Source organism: Triticum urartu, chromosome 2A, assembly GCF_056163025.1.
Source record: "Triticum urartu cultivar PI428250 chromosome 2A, HENAU_Tu73, whole genome shotgun sequence".
NCBI lineage: Eukaryota > Viridiplantae > Streptophyta > Magnoliopsida > Poales > Poaceae > Triticum > Triticum urartu.
Window position 1 is genome coordinate 290,944,898 of NC_141874.1, and position 19,513 is coordinate 290,964,410.

The window sequence follows — 19,513 nt, forward strand, 5'->3', positions numbered from 1 at the left end:
ACGAATCAATACTGGGATTTGTCACTCCGTGTAAATGGAGAGGTATCTCTGGGCCCACTCGGTAGGACATCATCATAATGTGCACAATGTGATCAAGGAGTTGATCACGGGATGATGTGTTACGGAACGAGTAAATAGACTTGCCGGTAACGAGATTGAACAAGGTATCGGGATACCGACGATCGAATCTCGGGCAAGTATCGTACCGATGGACAAAGGGAATTGTATACGGGATTGATTGAATCCTTGACATCGTGGTTCATCCGATGAGATCATCGTGGAGCATGTGGGAGCCAACATGGGTATCTAGATCCCGCTATTGGTTATTGACCGGAGAGTTGTCTCGGCCATGTCTGCATGACTCCCGAACTCGTAGGGTCTACACACTTAAGGTTCAATGACGCTAGGGTTATAGGGAAAGTATGTACGCGGTTACCGAATGTTGTTCGGAGTCCCGGATGAGATCCCGGACATCACGAGGAGTTCCGGAATGGTCCGAAGGTAAAGATTTATATATGGGAAGTCCTGTTTTGGTCACCGGAAAAGTTTCGGGTGCTATCGGTAACGTATCGGGACCACCGGGAGGGTCCCGGGGGTCCACCAGGTGGGGCTACCTGCCCCAGAGGGCTGCGTGGGCCAAGTGTGAGAGGGGACCAGCCCCAGGTGGGCTGGTGCGCCCCCCACCAGGGCCCAAGGCAAAGAGAGAAGGAAAAAAGGGGAAACCCTAGGCTCAGATGGGCCTAAGGCCCACCTAGTGGTGCGCCCCCCTCTCTTCCCCCTTGGCCGCCCCCTAGATGGGATCTAGGGCTGGCCGCCACCCCTAGGGAGGGAACCCTAGGTGGGGGCGCAGCCCCTCCCCTTCCCCTATATATACTTGAGCAAAGGGGCAGCCCAAGACACGATTCAATCTCCCTGTTGGCGCAGCCCTACCCCTCTCCCTCCTCGTCTCTCGTAGTGCTTGGCGAAGCCTTGCTAGAGTCCCGCGCTCTTCCACCACCACCACGCCGTCGTGCTGCTGCTGGATGGAGTCTTCCCCAACCTCTCCTTCTCCCCTTGCTGGATCAAGGCGTAGGAGACGTCACCGGGCTGTACGTGTGTTGAACACGGAGGTGCCGTCCGTTCGGCACTAGGATCATCAGTGATTTGAATCACGACGAGTACGACTCCATCAACCCCGTTCACTTGAACGCTTCCGCTTAGCGATCTACAAGGGTATGTAGATGCACTCTCCTTCCCTCGTTGCTAGACTTCTCCATAGATTGATCTTGGTGATGCGTAGAAAATTTTGAATTTCTGCTACGTTCCCCAACACCGGGTTAAATGAATTTTGCTAAATCTAACATTAGGATCTCGTGATCACTTTCACCCGGAGATCACCTTATTACCGATGATCGTCTGTTGCACTAGAAGATTCCGAGGTTACTCTATGATCTCCTGAGACACTTGTGCCCACTGCCTTTCCAATTTCCCTACCACTATTATATCCTTATTGATAACTGCATACACCTGTCATTCTTACATTCAATCCCATTGATCTTGTTATTACAAGATGCCCCGAACTGCTTTGCGTTGTTCTGAGATTCCTTTGAGCTTACTGCCTTGCAGTTCCTTGTCACTTGAATACCCCTACGGATAATTTTGTGCACCTATCGAGTATCCTCTCATCCTAACTTGATTCATGTACTTCACTAAAGTCTTCATAATACCATTCATTCTTCTGAAAATCCTGAACAACCTATTGTTCTTGAATTTCTTGCTTGCTTGCATTATGGTTAATACCATAAGTATAGTAATCTTATTGTCATCCTTTGTCATTATCATTTTGAGTCTGTTGATACAATATGTTGTGAATGCTCGCAATCCTCATTCAGATCCTAGAATTCATCCTTCCGGCTCAGACGTCATTTTAACATGTGATGGATCTCGACCAATCAAATCGCCATCGATTGTACCCCTAAGGCTATTCTACCTATCCATCCCTAATCAGAGCATTGCTTGTGATCCCTTGTCTTGGAATTCATATTCCTTTGCAATTGAGCTTTGAGTTAGTCAGTTGTTTCTATAATCTGATCTCCTTGCATTCTTTCTTTGTCTGGTTGAGTACTGATGCTCACATCAGATCCCTTGTGGACCACCAGATCCTTGGTTGGATTATTATCCGACAGTGCCCTCATATTCAACCACCTTGTGAGTCCTTCCCTGATACATAATTCCATCGGTAAATTCTATTCTCTGATTTGGCCATCCATGCTCTGCTTTCGAGCTGGCGATATTTACTCTTGAAGCTTGTGGTATATGTTTCTAAGATACCCCGATGGGTTGAACCAACGCCTTCCCTAATCTGTGTGAACCCGAAAGATTTCATGGATCATACTTATCTGGTATTGCACTAGTTAAAACTTTCAACAACTAATGTCATTTTTGAAACACGAGAAGTGAATGGAAGGTTATGCATTGAAGAAGTGGGAGTTGACCTTGAACTTAGTGTTCATGCCCATGGACCCGATGTGGAACTTATCATGGAAGCTTCTTGCAAAATATTTAATCATTTGGGTAATTCTTTCGGTGTCATTAAATTGGATCCCTTGCAGGTATGGTTCCGACCATATTGTTCTCCTTTGATCCCATTTCTCGGGAAAGTTTAAGCATTTGTCTTCCGCGGATCAATACCCCAGTCCAACCTTGACTTTAATCTACCATCAAGTATTACACTCTGGTATCTTGAGAATATCATGGAACTGCATAACTTCTTATGGGTTCGTCATCAAGTGTTATTTCTCACCGCTTCCAATTTTCCTGGGTTTTGGGTTGTCGTCAACCGGGGACACCAAATAGTGAATCGAGTCCGCACTCTGATTCAATAACTCTTAAGTAATTTTTGTTGCTTACGAGTTTAATAATCCTTCAAGTCATCCCAAGCCTGATCGGTTATATCATTATCGTGCTAAATTTTAACTATGCTACCTAGTCCTTCTTCCCAGAGCACAATTTTTGACGATGAGCTAAGCTTACGTCGATCTTTCCTCATCATATCATTTAGCTTTGGACAGCAAGCTTACTTTGGAGTTTGTGTCGTACCCTTGGTTCCATTAACCTTTCGCTTCATCATTCCTTTGACTTGATGTCATCGCCGATCTATTACATCACCGTGGAGCCTCTCAACAAAATTTGTCGTGATCATCAACATCTTGACTCCTTTCTATATATCAATCAAGTTCCCGGTGAGAAATACCATCCTTGTCCCCTCGATGATTTGTGTTACCATCAACAACACCCTTACCTTTCTTTCATTAAATGTAACACCCTCGATGCGACTATAGCTCCCACGTGTCGAGGCACGACTTAGAGGCATAATCGCATTGAAGGCATATGTCGCAAGTTAGGCAATCTTCACAACATCCCATGTAATATAAATAATAATAAAGGGGAGATAACATAGTTGGCTTACACTCGCCACGTCAATCAAGCACATAAATAACATTACATCATCCAAACACTCATGGCCCGACTACGGCGCCAAAATAAAAGAGAACCCAACATGCGACACGGTCCCAATCACCCCCAACTGGGCACCACTACTGATCATCGGGAAAGGAAACATAGTAACGTTGAGAGTCTTCGTCGAACTCCCACTTGAGCTCAAGTGCGTCTCCTGGAGCGGAATCATCAGGCCCTGCATCTGGTGTAATAGTAATCTGTGGGCCACAGGGACTCAGCAATCTCGCACCCTCGCGATCAAGACTATTTAAGCTTATAGGTAAGGCAAGGTAAATATAAGGTGGAGCTGCAGGAAGCGACTAGCAAGTATGGTGGCTAACTTATTCGCAAAAGAGAGCGAGAAGAGGAGGCAAAGCGCGAGCGAGAAACTAGAGAGCAACCTGCGCAAACATTACTCCAACACCGTGTCCACTTCCCGGAGTCCGCCGAGAAGAGGCCATCACGGTAACACACTCAGTTGATTCATTTTAATTAAGTTAAGGTTCAAGTTATCTACAACCGGACATTAACAAATTCCCATCTGCCCATAACCGCGGGCACGGCTTTCGAAAGTTCAATCCCTCCAGGGGAGTCCCAACTTAGCTCATGACAAGCTCTCATGGTCAACGAAGGAATAGACCTCCTCCCAAGACGTTCCGATCAGACTCGGTATCTCGGTTACTCAAGACACTTCGACAGGTTAAAACAAGACCAGCAACACCGCCCGAATGTGCCGACAAATCCCGATAGGAGCTGCACATATCTCGTTCTCAGGGCACACTCAGATAGGTCAAGCTACGAAAAAAACCAACCCTCGAGTTTCCCCGAGGTGGCCCCGTAGGCTGCCCGGTTCGGACCAACACTCAGAGGGAGCACTGGCCCGGGGGGGGGGGGGTAAAATAAGATGACCCTTGGGCTCCGGTAACCCAAGGGAAAAAGAGGCTAGGTGGCGAATGGTAAAACCAAGGTTGGGCATTGCTGGAAAAGCTTTAATCAAGGCGAACTATCAAGGGGTTCCCATTATAACCCAATCGCGTAAGGAACGCAAAATCCGGGAACATAACACCAATATGACGGAAACTAGGACGGCAAGAGTGGAACAAAACACTAGGCGAGAGGCCGAGCCTTCCATCCTTTACCAAGTATATAGATGCATTAAGATAACAAGATAATATAATGATATCCCAACAAGTAAATAAAAGAATGTTCCAACAAGGAACGGCCTTCAATCTTCACCTGCAACTAACAACGCTATAAGAGGGGCTGAGCAAAGCGGTAACATAGCCAATCAACGGTTTGCTAGGACAAGGTGGGTTAGAGGTTTGACATGGCAATTTGGGAGACTTGCAAGCAAGTGGTAGGCATCGTAGCATTGGCATAGCAAAAGAGCGAGCAAACTAGCATAGCAAAGATAGTAGTGATTTCGAGGGTATGATCATCTTGCCTGCACAGTTGTCAGAGTTGACTGGATCCTCGAAAGCAAACTCAACGGGCTCCTCGTTAGCGAAATCGTCCCCCGGCTCTACCCAAACAAGACAAACAAGCAAACAAGGATACAATCAACCACGTGCAAGGATCAAACAATAAGATGCAATGATGATATGCTATGCGGGATGCGATGCGGGTTGCAAAATGCAAGATATGACCGGAAATGCATGAACCTGGCCTCAACTTGGAAATACAAGTGTGCCACTGGAAAGATGAGATGAAATCGCTTGAAAACAATATAAAGAACGCCGGAATCGGAGTTACGGTTTGGAAATGGCAAGCGATCCAAAAATGACACCGGTCCGCGATTTACAGCAAGTAGGCATCTAAATGCAATGAGATGAGCATGCTACAACAACCAAACATGACAACAAAATACATGGCAGGGATGCACACAAGATTCTTAACAAAAGTCTAGCACTGAGCTACGGCCAATTCATCCATTAACAGGTTCAAACAAGCATGGCAAAAATGCATATGGCAAACAGATCTCAGACTTAGTGAAATCAACACTTGTCTGGAATTTCAGATCGGGTAGCCCTCTTCGGAGCAACAAAACTACATGCTACAGGATCTGAACATGGCAAAGTAAAGCATGGCATGGAGCTACTCACGGAGCTTAACAAAAGTCCCTTAGTGACCTTGAGCCACAAGGGATCAGAAAATACAATTGCAAGCATGTGAACATAGCAAAAACATAATCAGTTTTCAGACTTAGTGAAAACTGGCACATGCTGAAATATAACTCAAGTAGGCATGTTTACGAGCTCGATGCACTCACTACGGTGCAAGTCATGGCAAGACAATCATGCACCCATTAAGAAGGCACAACAAGCAATCTAGACATGGCAAGAACAATAGCATAGCATGCACGGATCAACTACAACATCACCGGCAAAATTGCAAACAAGTTGACAATCTGCCCAGATTCACAAAGTAGCAAAAGTAGAGCTCGATTGACTCAAGCTAGGGTGATCCATAATTTCAAACAAAGACATGGATGGATAGAGCACTATAATAGTAACAAAACTCCCTTACTGATCATCCTCAAAAGAGGCACGGATCACTAGGAAACAACATAAACATATGGCATCATGAGATAAACAGATCAAGGACTTAGTGGAATTACTAAGTCTCTGAAAACAAAATTTACAAGTGCACCACTTTGCAAGCTTGCACTAGTCGCCACACTCATCACAAAAATACATGGGTTGCACCTCTGGAAAGATGACAAAACCCTTAACAAAACATATGTAGAGCATCAGGGCATATCATGCACACATTAATCATGGCAAAAATGACAAAAGTGCTAAACGGAGTAGCAGATCTGACAATTAACTCAAGTAGCCCTCTTCTAACAGCATTTCGGGCATCAAGATGAGCTCAAATGAAAATGATGCAATGGAATAAATGATGTACTCTCTGAGACGAACATTTTGATATGCTATATGCATGAATCGGAGCTACGGATGCAAAGTTACGGAGCCGCGAACATGTGCACATGGACTGAAATTTCTGGGACTTAGTGGAAAAAAATCAACCTCTCTGGGACAGATCTAGGGTTTGCACGGAAACTGAGGCGCGGCCGGATCTCGCCGGAACAGTGCTCGCCGGCTCGGAGCTCGCCGGAGTTCGTCGCGGACGTCGCCGGAGTGGAGAGGAGAGGCCGGGCCGGGGCCGGATCCGGCGGAGGAGGGAGGAGGCGGCGCCGGGCACGGGCAGCGGCCGGTGAGGCGGCGCGGCGAGCAAGGCCGGCCAGGCGGCGAGGCGTCGGCGCGGCGGCGGCAGCGCGGCACGGGCCCGAGTGGCGGCGGGGAGGGCCCACGATGGGCCGCGGGAGGCTGGCGGAGGAGGCGGCACGGGGAGGCCACGTGGCAGCGCGGGAGAGGGCAGCGGTGGTGTCCGGCGCGCGGAGATGATTTTTAGGGTTTTGGAGGTAGGAGGAGATCCGAAAATCGGGGGGTGTTTAAATAGGCATAGAGGGAGCTAGGAGAGTCCAAATGAGGTGCGGTTTTCAGCCACGCGATCGTGATCGAACGCTCTAGATGATGGAGCAGAGTTTGGTGGGTTTTGGGCCAAATTGGGGGGGTGTTGGGCTGCAACACACACGAGGCCTTTTCGGTCCCTCGGTTAACCGTTGGAGTATCAAACGAAGTCCAAATGATACGAAACTTGACAGGCGGTCTACCGGTAGCAAACCAAGGCCGCTTAGCAAGTCTCAGTCCAATCCAGAAATGTTTAATCCCCACACACGAAAGAAAGCTAGAAATGACCACCGGAGGAGAACGAAGCGCCGGAATGCAAAACGGACAACGGGGAAAATGCTCGAATGCATGAGATGAACACGTATGCAAATGCAATGCACATGATGACATGATATGAGATGCATGACAACGACAACAACACACGGAGACAAAACCCGAACCCGAGGAACTAAATATAACTTAACGCCGGAAACGACAAGAGTTGGAGTACAAATAGGGAAAGTTACATCCGGGGTGTTACATTAAACTTGCTCTGTTATGGATGCAACCTGCTATCCAGCTTGCATTATGATCTACCTTGAAGTATTACTGTCTTTTATTTCAAGGATGTTGTGAGACTTGCTCCACCTCATAAGAATTCTTGATACGGTGATACTTATCGCCATATCCCTTTTTTCTTGGTCCCCGTGTTGATTCTAACTGGGATACAGTGAACGGTACTGCTTGGATTCTGCACTTCTAGCAACCCTAATGCTTTGAAGTTAATGGTAGGTATTTCATTCTTAGACCATTGGTTATCAAATCACCATTCTAACATTGATCATGCTACCTAAGCCCATAATTCGGGTGCACCTTTCAACCAATGTTTAGTTGTGTATGTTTTCCTCGAGCATACCTCATTATATCATTTGATCTAACAAATATTATCTCTTTGTTCACATAAGTGTGGAAATCCATCTTTTGAAAATCTCAATGAATTACCGCTGAGTTCATCAGCCACCTCCTTGTCCTCTCCTTGCTTAAATGATGAACTCTTGTTTTGGAACTCGCTTCCATAGTTCATTTCCCAAGAATATTACAATGAAATCTCATCCATTTGTGTTGCACCTTTCTTCTCAGGCATCCTGAGTATGAGGTATCCTGACACCAATCGGATCTGAACCTCGATCAGATATGATGGTTGTAACATATTTCCAAGAGTTATAACATTGGTCTTTATATGACCCAATAAGGTGGTGTCATGCCTAGCACACCTGGCCGGAGGACCTATTGCAATAGTTTTCTTTGTAGCAAGGTTAACCATTCTTCCATGAGCAAATTGTAAGATTTATTCTATAAGTTGTTCCTGATAGATCCTTTGTGTATCCAAAGGCTGACCTTTGTTTGAAGACCATGTCAATGCTATCTCGAAGCATGTATGTGGTACTATGATCTTCAATAAGAACATTTGAAGCACAATGCTAAATTTTCTTTATCAATTATCCAAACACCGTTGTATGGGTAATGGCATGAAATTTCTCCCCCCTTTCCAAAAGGGTTTTCTATGTTATATCCCGTCATGGATATCATGCTCTGCTTGCCCTTGGGGAGGATATACCCCTGAAATATGTGTTTTAACACATTTTCCTTTCCATTATTCTGTTTAATCAGATAATCATATTTTCCTTTCCATTGCTTGGTTTAACCTTTTCTTGTGATCTATATGATCTAAGCAGTAATATTCTCCTGCTTATGTAAACACCTCGTTGTACAATTCTGTCAGCAAGACCCTGTTACTATTGTTGATGACATTCCAGTAGCCACCGATGGACGAGAACTTTGCCTATTGGTCCGCCTCGTTCAACGAGCAGGAAAATGGTTCTCTTCGCCCCTCGCCCTTGGTACTCATGTTGTTGCCGACATAACTGATAGGCTATCCTCTGACATACCTTGCTTACATGATCGTGCAAGACGTCATCGCTCTTCCTACTTTTAACCCACATGGTGGGCCCATAACCCACAGGTCCCAGGATCGAAACCGGACCCTCCTGTACACCCCCTTGTAACCAAAGTTATTCCTCCCGCATGACCTCATATGTAATTCACGAGCCACCTTCCAAGAGGTCATCAAATATAGTATCAGACACAATACTTATTCTCGTTGCTCTGGACCCCTTTCACACTTTGTTTCAGGCATCGAACGATTGCCTATCCGTTTGAAACTTCTCATGGTACCTACTTACTTTGCTCTTAGTATTTTCTTAAGTTTCAGTTCAAGAGTTATTCCGCCACCTTCCCCGATGTTAGCTACCAGTTAGTCAACATTGCAGAGATCCGTTCTCCCGGAATACCCCCTTATTCCGTCGTAAGTACGATGGAGATCCTGCAGAAAGGATGTTGGCTTCATCATGATGACTTGAAGCATAGAAATGAAGGCATCAATGAAAAGGATCGACTACTTCAGGAAAAGCAACCAAGACCGAGAAGACCCGTTAGAATTTCGTAACCAAAACTTTTCCCCTTAGTCCACCTCTTAAATCTCGGGACGAGATTTCTTGCAGTAGAGGAGATTTCTAACATCCCCGCTGTCGTGCTACAGTGACCTCACACTAATGATGCCATGTCATCAGGTTTAACTAAGCCAAATTGCCACTTGATAAAAATCAAAGCCATTTTTCAAATTTTAAAATAAATTTGAAATAGCCACTTCTTTAATTAATTGAACAAAATAGTTCATGTTATCGCAAATAATTCCAAAGGAATTATAAAAACAAAACCAACATTTTATAAAACATTTAAATGCCCTAAAAACAATCAGAACAATGCTGAAACAACAATTAAATTACTTTTCTAATTTGTGAAAAATCCAAACTAATTTATTTAAGTCTCAAAATTTTCGAGGCAGTGCCTAGAATTGCTTTATGAATTATGGGCCAAGTCCTTTATTTAATAAAGCACAATTGCAACTAAGAATTAAGTAAAACAGAAACAAATAAAAAGAAAATGGAAATCAGTAACTAAAACAATATAAAGAAAAGAGAGAAAGAAAGAGTCAGGAAGAAGAGGGGAGGCCCACGTGGGGCTGGGAGGCCCAGTCCACCTCCCCTCATCTCCCACCTCACGCTACAGGAGACGAGGGAGGGCGTGGCGGCCATCCCACGGCCATGGTTGCCTTCCAGCCACGTGCGGCCATCCCCCCGGCCCCCTCGTGGATAAGGGCGCATCCCCTCCCCCTACTAACCCTAGCGCCCCTTCCCCCTCGCTCGCCCCTCTCCCTCCCTGTTTCGCTCGTCGTCCGTAGCTCCACCGCCGTCGCCTCGTAGCCGTGCTCCGGGACCTCCTCGAGCCACGTGAAGACGATCAGGAGCTCCGCCTGCCTCATCTTCGTTGATCCCAAGCAGAAACTCAAGCGGGGAGCGCTGCATCGCCGCCATCGAGTCATCTTCTCCGCGCACGGCCGCGGCCCCTCGCCGCCGATTGCGTCACCATCCAGCCATCCTCGGCCTCCCCGAGCGCGTCACCAAGCTCTGTTGTGAGCCTCGCTTCCTCCTGCCTAGTTACCCTTTGTTTCGGTCATTGTTTGCCGACTCCCTAGCTCGTCGTGGTCGCCATGACCGGACGTCGCCCTGCACGCGCTCGCCCGCACCCTCTGGACGCGCCCTTCTACACGTAGCCCCGCCGCTGATGTGCCTCGCTTGCCTCCCGCCGCTGCTGCCCCATCGCGCCAGCGACCCCCTGCCTAGCGCCCGCGCCGCCGGCTGCTGCAGTTGCCGTTGCCTACTGCTGCTGCTCTTGCCTTGCTGCTGCCGCTAGCCGCTGCTCGGCGTGCCTGCTATTGCACTGCTGTACTAGCTGCTCTACTCCACACTACTACTGCTGCCCTTGCACTGCCGCTGCTGCTCAAATGCTACCACTAGTTGTTGTTGTTGCTGCTTGGCCATGGCCACGAGCGCCAGATGTGTGTGCTTGTGCGTGAGCTCCACGTACAGCCACATAATGGCGGGCTAGTGCCATTGCCATATGGGGCTGGGCCTAATTTGATTAAATGTTAATTACTATTAGTGTTATCTTACTAATAGTAGTCACTACTATTAGTGCCATTGCCATATGACGCATGGGACCCACTTACACTATTCATTTGTTGACCAGACAAAGTTTGAATGGGTCAACCTTACCCTACTGGCCCCACTGTCATACGCACGGGCTAGAGTGGCATTAGGTGACAAAAGTATATACTGCTTTTATTTCGAATAAATATAATTTTAGAAAAACATTAAAACTATGGAAATTCATATAAAATAATCCGTAACTCGGATGAAGATACTTTGTACATGAAAGTTGCTTAGAACGACAAGACAAATCCGAATACGTAGTTCGTTCGTCCGCCACACGTCCCTAGCATAGCGAGCATGCAACAATCCACCTCCGTTTCATCTGTCCGAAAACGTCAAACACCGGGAATACTTTCCCGGATGTCCCCCCTTCGCCGATATCGCCTACTACTACGTTAGGTCACCCCTAGCACCGCGTATTGTCATGTTATGCTTTGTGTTGCTTTGATTGCTCTATTATTTATTTGTGTCCCCCCTCTGTTACTTCTTTCCAGTAGACCTCGAGACCGCCGCTGATACCCCCGTGATCTACTACATCACCGACGACCCTTCTTCTTGTGCAACATAGCTTCCAGGCAAGCCCCCCTTGATCACCAGATATCGCCTATTCTTCTCTCTACTGCTTGCATTAGAGTAGTGTAGCATGTTACTGCTTTTCGTTAATCCTATCCTGATAAATAGCCTGTCTTTGCTACTACTATTGTTACCTTTACCTGCAATCCTAAATGCTTAGTATAGGATGCTAGTATTCCATTAGTGGCCCTACATTCTTGTCCGTCGGCCATGCTATACTATCGGGCCGTGATCACTCAGGAGGTGATCACGGGTATATACCTATATACATAATACATGATATATGTGGTGACTAAAGTCGGGTCGGCTCGTAGAGTATCCGCGAGTGATTCACGGATTGGGATCGAAAGGACGTTTGTCCCGACGGCCCTCTGAGTGGACCTTTGTGGCAGAGCGATAGGGCAGGTTGAGACCACCTGGAAGAGAGGTGGGCCTAGCCCTAGTCAGCGTCCGAGGTTAATTCAATTAACACGTAAACGAGATCTTGGTATTTGATCTGAGTCTCGCCACTAGCTTATACGCACTAACCAACTACACGGGAACAATTATGGGCACTCGATGTTGTGGTATCAGCTGAAGCCTTCGTGACGTCAGCGACTGAGAGGCGCGCGCCGGATTGGACTGGAACGCCTGCTCTTGTATTAAGGAGGCTAGCTCTGCTTCTGACCGCCCACGCAACGTGCAGGTGTGCAATGGGCGATGGGCCCTGACCCCTGCACCATAGGATTTAGACCGACGTGCTGACCTCTCTGTTGAGCCTAGGTGGGGCTACGACGTGTTGATCTTCCGAGGCCGGGCATGACCCAGGAAAGTGTGTCCGGCCAAAGGGGATCGAGCATGTTGGGAAATGTGGTGCACCCCTGCAGGGAAGTTTATCTATTCGAATAGCCGTGTCCCTTGGTAAAAGGACGACCCGGAGTTGTACCTTAACCTTATGACAACTAGAACCGAATACTTAATAAAACATACCCTTCCAAGTGCCAGATACAACCCGGTGATCGCTCTCTCACAGGGCGACGAGGAGAGGATCGCCGGGTAGGATTATGCTATGCGATGATACTTGGTTAACTGACCATCTACTCTCCTCTACTGCTTCAAGATGGAGGATGCCAGAAGCGTAGTCTTCAATAGGACTAGCTATCCCCCTCTTATTCTGGCATTCTGCAGTTCAGTCCACAAATACTACCCATTTCATTGATACCAATGCATATGTAGTGTAGATCCTCGCTTGCGAGTACTTTGGATGAGTACTCACAGTTGCTTTGCTCCCTCTTTTCCCCCTTTTCCTTTTTCTCAGATGTCGCAACCAGATGATGGAGTCCAGGAGCTAGAGGACCCCGAGGATGTTTCTACGTGGATTTCGGCTTCGAGGAGTAGTTAGGAGGTCCCAGGCAGGAGGACTTGCCTTTTCGATCGTTGCTACTTTTGTGCTAGCCTTCTTAAGGCAAACTTGTTTAACTTATGTCTGTACTCAGATATTATTGCTTCCGCTAACTCTTGTTTATTTAAGCTTATGTATTCGAGCCCTCGAGGCCCCTGGCTTGTAATATAAAGCTTGTATTATTTTAATTTGTGTCTAAGAGTTGTGTTGTGATATCTTCCCGTGAGTCCTTGATCTTGATCGTACACATTTGCGTGCATGGTTAGTGTACGGTCAAATCGGGGGCGTCACAGACGCAAGATAAAATGCCAAAATGGTCTTATTATGTATTTCTTCCCAGGATTTCTTAACAATCGTCCTATCTACCCGAACAAGGATCTGAACTTTGATAGTATGCTTGTTCGTCAAATGTTTATGCTTCACACTTCTCTCTGTGAAGCCTATCCCCCAAACTGCACTGTAGGGTACAACTCCGAAGGCTACCGAGTGGATTATGGACAGTGGATGCACTAACCACATGACTGGTGATCGAAGTCTTCTTATGGATTCAACCCTACAGCCGTCTGACAAAAGTCACATCACATTTGCTGATACTGGTAAAAGCAAGGTATTGGGCCTAGGTAGAGTTGCAATCTCTAAGGATCAGCATATGGATAAAGTGATGCTTCTTGAATCCCTTGGTTTCAACTTAATGTCCGTCTCAATGCTTTGTGATCTGAACATGATTGTGATATTTGGAAAATATCGTTGCCTTGTGCTTATGGAAACTGACAAATCTCTAGTCTTCGAAGGGTATCGAAAAGACGATTTGTATATGGTGGATTTCTCCGCAGGACCAAAGCTAGCCGTATGTCTTCTAGCAAAAGCTTCAGAGTGCTAGCTCTAGCATCGAAGGCTAGGGCATGCGGTCATGAGGAACTTGCACACTCTCGCAAAGAAGAAGCATGTCATTGGCATCGAGGGCGTGAAGTTCAAGAAGGATCATCTGTGTGGTGCCTGCGAAGCCGGAAAGATGAGTAGGGCCAAGCATCCCTCGAAGACAATCATGACAACAACACGTCCCTTCGAGCTGCTTCACATGGACTTATTTGGACCTACTCACTACTCTACCCTTACTACCACTGCATGCCTCTATGGTTTCGTCATTGTTGATGATTACTCAAGATATACATGGGTGCACATAATTCTCTACAAGACTGAAATGCAGGATGTCTTCAGACCATTCACCAATCGTGCCATGACCAACTATGGTATCAAGATCAAGCACATCAAAAGTGATAATGGCATAGAATTCAAGAACATCGGCCTCGACACTTATCTTGATACATTGGACATCACACGTGAGTTCTTTGCTCCATACACACCTCAGCAAAATGGCATCTTGGAGCGCAAGAACAGAACCCTCATTGAAATGGCACGAACAATGCTTGATGAGTACAAGACTCCAAGGAAATTTTGGCCTGAAGCCATTGATACTGCATGCCATGTCATCAACAGTGTTTATCTTCACAAGTTCCTAAAGAAGACATCATATGAGCTCCTGACTGGTAAGAAGCCAAATGTCAGCTATTTCAGAGTATTTGGTGCTAGGTGCTGGATCAAGGATCCGCATCACACTTCAAAATTCGCACCTAAAGCACATGAAGGATTTATGCTTGGCTACGGAAAGGATTTACACTCCTACAAAGTCTTCAACCTCTTTCACTACAAAGTGGTTGAAACTGTGGATGTGCGGTTCGATGAGACTAACGACCCGCAAAGAGAGCACCTGCCGAATGTGCTAGATGAAGCCACACCAAGTGAATCTATCAAGCTTATGGGTACTAGAGAAATCATACCTTCAGAGGAACAGGCTGCAGAGGAAATCATCATTTCTACACCTAATTAGCATGAAGACACTGATCAACCTGAAGCCAATGCTGAGATGAAGACAATAATCAGCAAGGGCAAAATCTTCGTCCAGTTCATTGATAACCCACAAGTATAGGGGATCAATTGTAGCCTCTTTCGATAAGTAAGAGTGTCGAACCCAACGAGGAACTAAAGGCAGAACAAATATTCCCTCAAGTTCTATCGACCACCGATACAACTCTACGCACGCTTAACGTTCACTTTACCTAGAACAAGTATGAAACTAGAAGTACTTTGTAGGTGTAACGGGATAGGTTTGCAAGAATATAAAGTGCACGTAAATAAAAAACTAGGGACTGTTTTAGGTAAAGAAGCAATAAAGTTAGTATAGCGAGTGTGTAAAAGTGGTGGTAGGAGTTGCGAAATTGTCCCTAAGCAATTGACTACTTTACTAGACCGATAGCAAGTTTTATGTGGGAGAGGCCACTGCTAGCATGTCATCCCTGACTTGGAATTCTATGCACTTATGATTGGAACTATTAGCAAGCATCCCCAACTACTAACGTTCATTAAGGTAAAACCCAGCCATAGCATTAAGATATATTGGTCCCCCTTCAATCCCGTATGCATCAATTTCTATGCTAGGTTGAAGCTTCTGTGACTCTTGCCCTCCAAGTCCTATCAACATATAACTAACCCTATGTTGTGATCCACGCGCGCGCTCATATGATGGGCACCAAAGGACAACAACATAACCACAAGCAAATTAAATCAATCATATCAATTCATCAACCACCGATAGGACAACGAAAATCTACTCAAACATCATAGGATGGCAACACATCATTGGATAATAATATGAAGCATAAAGCACCATGTTCAAGTAGAGGGTACAACGGGTTGCGGGAGAGTGGACCGCTGTAGATAGAGGGGGGAAGGTGATGGAGATGTTGGTGAAGATGGCGGAGGTGTTGGTGTAGATTGCAGCGATGATGATGGCCCCTGGCGGCGTTCCGGCGCCACCGGGAGAGAGGGGGAGAGAGCCCCTTCTTCTTCTTCTTCCATGACCTTCTCCCTAGATGGGAGAAGGCTTTCCCCTTTGGTCCATGGCCTCCAGGGCACGGGAGGGGCGAGAGCCCCTTCGAGATTGGATCTGTCTCTCTGTCTCTCTCTGTTTCTACGTTCTGGGATTCTGCCCTTTCACCGTTTCTTATATTCCCGGAGATCCGTAACTCTGATTGGGCTGAAATTTTAACATGATCTTTATCCGGATATTAGCTTTCTTGCGGTGAAAGGAGGGCATCAACCTCCTTATGGGGTGGCCACGAGGGCCCAGGGCGCGCCCCCTGCCTCGTGGCCCCCTCGAGCATTGTCTCGCATTGATTCTTCTTCCAAAAAATCACATATATTCCGAAAAAAATCTCCGTCAGTTTTTATCCCGTTTGGACTCCGTTTGATATGGATTTACTGCGAAACAAAAAACATGCAACAAACAGGAACTGGCACTGGGCACTGGATCAATATGTTAGTCCCAAAAAATAGTATAAAAAGTTGCCAAAAGTATATGAAAGTTGTATAATATTGGCATGGAACAATCAAAAATTATAGATACGACGGAGACGTATCAGCATCCCCAAGCTTAATTCCTACTCGTCCTCGAGTAGGTAAATGATAAAAAAGATAATTTTTGGTGTGGAATGCTACCTAGCATAATCTTGATCATGTAATCTAATCATGACATGAATATTAAGACACGAGTGATTCAAAGCAATAGTCTATCATTTGACATTAAGACAATAATACTTCAAGCATACTAACCAAGCAATTATGTCTTATCAAAATAACATAGCCAAAGAAAGCTCATCCCTACAAAATCATATAGTCTGGCTATGCTCCATCTTCACCACACAAAGCATTCAAATCATGCACAACCCTGATGACCAGCAGAGCAATTGGTTCATACTTTTTAATGCGCTTCAGCCTTTTCAACCCTCACGCAATACATGAGCGTAAGCCATGGACATAGCACTATGGGTGGAATAGAATATGATGATGGAGGTTGTGTTGAGAACACAAAAGGAAGAAAGTCTCACATCGATGCGGCTAATCAACGGGCTATGGAGATGCCCATCAATTGATGTCAATGCGAGGAGTAGGGATTGCCATGCAACGGATGCACTAGAGCTATAAGTGTATGAAAGCTCAAACTGGAAACTAAGTGGGTGTGCATCCAACTTGCTTGCTCATGAAGACCTCGGGCATTTGAGGAAGCCCATCATCGGAATATACAAGCCAAGTTCTATAATGAAAATTCCCACTAGTATATGAAAGTGTTAACTCAAGAGACTCTCTATATGAGGAACATGGTGCTACTCTGAAGCACAAGTGTGGTAAAAGGATAGTCACATTGTCCCTTCTCTCTTTTTCTCTCTTTTTTTGTTTTTTGGCCTTCCTTTTTTTGGGCCTTTCTCTTTTTTATTTTTTTCTTCCGGAGTCTCATCCCGACTTGTGGGGGAATCATAGTCTCCATCATCCTTTCCTCACTGGGACAATGCTCTAATAATGATGATCATCACACTTTTATTTACTTACAACTCAATATTACAACTCGATGCTAGAACAAAGGTATGACTCTATATGAATGCCTCCGGCGGTGTACCGGGATGTGCAATGATCTAGCGTAACAATGACATTAAAAAACGGACAAGCCATGAAAACATCATGCTAGCTATCTTACGATCATGCAAAGCAATATGACAATAAATCCTCAAGTCATGTATATGATAATGATGGAAGTTGCATGGCAATATATCTCGAAATGGCTATGGAAATGCCATGATAGGTAGGTATGGTGGCTGTTTTGAGGAAGATATAAGGAGGTTTATGTGTGATAGAGCATATCGTATCACGGGGTTTGGATGCACCGACGAAGTTTGCACCAACTCTCGAGGTGAGAAAGGGCAATGCACGATACCGAAGAGGCTAGCAATGATGGAAGGGTGAGAGTGCGTATAATCCATGACCTCACATTAGTCATAAAGAACCCATATACTTATTGCAAAAGTTTATTAGCCCTCGAAGCAAAGTACTACTACGCATGCCCCTAGGGGGATAGATTGGTAGGAAAATGTTGTGGAACGTAGTAATTTCAAAAAAATTCCTACGCACACACATGATCATGGTGATGCATAGCAACAAGAGGGGAGAGTGTGTCCACATACCCTCGTAGACCGAAAGCGGAAGCATTAGCACAATGCGGTTGATGTAGTCGTACATCTTCATGATCTGACCGATCCAAGTACCGAACGCACGACACCTCCGAGTTCTGCACACGTTCAACTCGATGACGTCCCACGAGCTCTGATCCAGCAAAGCTTCACAGGAGAGTTTCGTCAGCACGGCGGCGTGGTGACGGTGATGATGATGCTACCGACGCAGGGCTTCGCCTAAGCACTTGTACGATATGATCAAGGTGGATTATGGTGGAGGGGGGCACTGCACACAGCTAAGAGATCAATTATCAATTGTTGTGTCTATGGGGTGCCCCTGCCCCCGTATATAGAGGAGGAGGCGGCCGGCCAGGGAGAGGCGCGCCAAGAGGGGGAGTCATACTCCTACTAGGAGTAGGACTCCTCCTTTTCCTAGTAGGAGTAGGAGAGGGGCAGGAAAGGGAGAGGAGGAGAAGGAAAGAGGGGCCCGGCCCCCTTTACCCTAAACCAATTCGGGTTGGGCCTTGGGGGGTTCCCCACACTTCGGTTGCTGCCCTCTATTTCCACTAAGGCCCATGTAGGCCCATTAAGCCCCCCGGGGGTTCCGGTAACCCCCTGGTACTCCGGTATATGTCCGAAACGTTCCGGAACCTTTCCGGCGTCCGAACATACTCGTCCAATATATCGATCTTTACGCCTCGACCATTTCGAGACTCCTCGTCATGTCCGTGATCATATTCGGGACTCTGAACTACCTTTGGTACATCAAAACACAAAAACTCATAATACCGATCGTCACTGAACTTTAAGCGTGCGGACCCTATGGGTTCAAGAACTATGTAGACATGACCGAGATACGTCTCTGGTCAATAACTAATATAGGAACCTGGATGCTCATTTTGGCTCCCACATATTCTACGAAGATCTTTATCGGTCAAACCGCATAACAACATACGTTGTTCCCTTTGTCATCGGTATGTTACTTGCCCGAGATTCGATCGTCGGTATCTCAATACCTAGTTCAATCTCGTTACCGACAATTCTCTTTACTCGTTCCGTAATACATCATCCCACAACTAAATCATTAGTTACAATGCTTGCAAGGCTTATAGTGATGTGCATTACCGAGTGGGCCTAGAGATACCTCTCCGACAATCGGAGTGAAAAATCCTAATCTCGAAATACGCCAACTCAACAAGTACCTTCAGAGACACCTGTAGAGCACCTTTATAATCACCTAGTTACATTGTAACATTTGGTAGCACACAAAGTGTTCCTCCAGTAAATGGGAGTTGCATAATCTCATAGTCATAGGAACATGTATAAGTCATGAAGAAAGCAATAGCAACATACTAAACGATCAAGTGCTAAGCTAACAGAATGGGTCAAGTCAATCACATCATTCTCCTAATGATGTGATCCCGTTAATCAAATGACAACTCATGTCTATGGCTAGGA

General features: G+C 46.0%; 1 long non-coding RNA gene across 1 annotated transcript; it reads left to right on the forward strand.

Annotated features, from left to right (window-relative positions):
- Positions 1–10,080: 10,080 nt before the first annotated feature.
- LOC147984860 (uncharacterized) lies at positions 10,081–13,173 on the forward strand. The gene is made up of 3 exons (XR_015615073.1): positions 10,081–10,461; positions 11,536–11,616; positions 12,912–13,173. It is a non-coding gene; the product is annotated as an uncharacterized LOC147984860 (long non-coding RNA).
- Positions 13,174–19,513: the final 6,340 nt, after the last annotated feature.